This window comes from Halyomorpha halys, unplaced genomic scaffold, assembly GCF_000696795.3.
Source record: "Halyomorpha halys isolate HHAL.00 unplaced genomic scaffold, Hhal_1.1 Scaffold2.1, whole genome shotgun sequence".
Lineage (NCBI taxonomy): Eukaryota > Metazoa > Arthropoda > Insecta > Hemiptera > Pentatomidae > Halyomorpha > Halyomorpha halys.
The window spans coordinates 1,305,670-1,308,231 of NW_027111560.1; the positions used below are offsets into that span (position 1 = coordinate 1,305,670).

Consider the following 2,562-nt stretch of genomic DNA (forward strand, 5'->3'; position numbering starts at 1 on the left):
ATATAATTAATTAATAAAAATTGCCAAAAATAATTGAATCCTCAAAAAAAAAAAAAACATTTTTATTTAGTTGTGTTTTAAAAACTATATAGTTTTTTTTTTTATATTTCGTGACAAAAACATAAGGCCCTATCTTATATCTAAAAGTGATATAAAGAAATGCCATCCTTTTGCTTATTGTGGAAAATTAAAAATTCTTTAATACATCAAAAACACAATTTCACAAAAATGTTAGTTGGTTCCTTCTTGTGTGTGCGGGTTCAATTAATTCCGAAAAATATTAAGTATAGTTACATCTTTTGTGGTGTATTTAGAAATAAAACTCTGATGAAAAATATTTAGAACTGACATTTTGAAGGATGTACCACTAAACCGGTATCGGCTTTTTCTTTTCTTTTTATTTTTGCGCGGAAACATATTCGCGTTACCGGCACTTTTGAGATTTCTTGATTTATTTTATTATAGAAAAAAAAAATATTTTTTTTAATGATCTGTATGAGAGAACTCAATGTTATCACAACACAGAGACTTTAGATTAATTTCCTCACAACGTTTACACCATACCGCGATTCCTCCACTTACACCTTCTGCCAAAGATATCCAAAAAACTTCCCTCAAACCAGAAGAAGAAGAAGAAGGTACTCACCAGGTGGTAAATGAAGCTGGGTTGACGCCGGTCGCACAGATTCGAGAGGAGCTGGCGATGAGACTGGTGTCCGCTTACTTCTCCTTCTTGGTAGTTTGGTGGGGGCGACTCCCCTCCAACGGGTCGGGGACAGAAATACACCTCGGGCCGGTTTGGAGGCAATCATATCCAATATTCTTAACCAAATCCAGGCTGTATACCAACATCACGAGGAGGAGGATATTGTTATGGTAGATGTCCTCAAGGATGAAAGATTATGAGAAGAGTCGCGTACCAGAGAATCTGTTAGAGTTTATCAGAGGCGTTGCAACAATAATTTGTTGGATGGGGGCTAAATTTTAAATCCCTCAACATTTTTTACGGATTTCCCAACTGAAGTATAATAAAATATATTTATTTTCCTATGATACTATGACATATTAAAACTTTCTCTACTTTTTCGATTTGATTTTTTTATTTATTTGTTCCAAATGTTAGGAAATCATTAAAAAAAAAATCCTAATCAAACGCAACATTATATTTATCTTTAAATATATGTAAATAATCAGCTGTTTCCAAAAAATTTTTTTTGTTAAACTTTTTTTTTTCGGTAATTCATAACTTCTTCATTACTCCCTTTTATTATTTCTTTCTTCATTATGTTCTTCTATCTATTATCAAGTTGTTACTATTAATTTGTGCACATTTGTCCTCATAATTATAACAATTTTTTTATATATTCCAAACTGAATACAAGTCCTATGTTTTTATCCTTTTTTTTTTTTACATATATTTTTATTGCTTAATGTACAATGTTTACTATATTGCTTTGGGATAGTTCCTTATACAATACAATTTTCTTGATACTAATTACATTTTACATTTTGGTAATACAAAACCAAAGGAGAAAGAAAAAAAAACTAAAACATTATTGAATTTAAGTAAAATACATAACATTGGATAACATGAAATACATATTACTGATTTATGTTTACTTTAATATATGTTTAGTTATTTTGTGTTTATATCTACTGTTTGTAGTTTTAGTATGATTTCCTATTTCTATCAGAGTTTAATGAGTTGGGGCAAGACAGGAAGAAATTATATGTAAGTTTATATATGTAATCCTGTACGGTGTCCATATTTAATTCAGTGTGAATTTTAGATATTCTAGTGTAATATGGATGGATTACCTTATATTAAAGATTCTGAGGTATTAGTAGGAATGGATAAATTTGATATAAAATTTCCCTAGCGTTTTCCAATTTCGTCGAATTTATTTTAAATGATTTTATATAATAGTTTGCTGTCTTGAGTAACTCCTAAGTATTTAACTATTCGGACAGGAGTATTATTAATAAGTCCTTTTGTGAAAATGATGGCTTCTGTTTTATCAATATTTATAACTAATCACCTTCTTTTAAAGTATTTAGATGTTTTTCTAAAAGCACATTTTAGCCCATAAACACTTGTGTCAATACGGTATGAAGAAGTGTAAGTTGCTGTATCATCCGCAAAAAAGGGCTATATCATCATTTTAAAATTATGAAGAGATTGAATAATATGGCACTTGGGCTGGAACCCTGTGAGACACCGGCGATGGTATGATACATAGGATTTTTTTAATCCTTTTTTTATAAGTGCTGTTACAATAGTTAAAATAGTATTTTTTTCTTATTATCCATTCTTATTCTATATTTATATTATATTCTTAGGGCATATGAAAAAAGTGGTATTTTAAAGACAAAAGAATTGCGAAACAGCATTAATGAAAAAAAAAAGGTAGGACTTATATTCAGTTTAGAATATATTAAAAAAATGTTCCAACTATGATGACATATGTCCACTAATTAATATTAATAACTTGATAATAGGCAGAAGAGCCCGAAACGTTGTTAGGAATTTTAGTAACTCTTTGACAAAAATGTTTTACCAGA

At 29.3% G+C, this 2,562-nt stretch overlaps 1 protein-coding gene across 7 annotated transcripts in view; it reads right to left on the reverse strand.

Moving 5' to 3' along the window:
- Positions 1-798, reverse strand: part of Tm1 (tropomyosin 1) — a 195,718-nt gene extending 194,920 nt beyond the window's left edge. For 4 of the 7 annotated variants that reach the window (XM_067049618.1, XM_067049616.1, XM_067049615.1 and 1 more), the window contains exon 1: positions 647-798. The gene's annotated coding sequence lies outside the window, so the exon portion shown is untranslated. The remainder of the gene's footprint in view (positions 1-646) is intronic. The other 3 variants (XM_067049619.1, XM_067049613.1, XM_067049614.1) reach the window with 1 other exon arrangement.
- Positions 799-2,562: the final 1,764 nt, after the last annotated feature.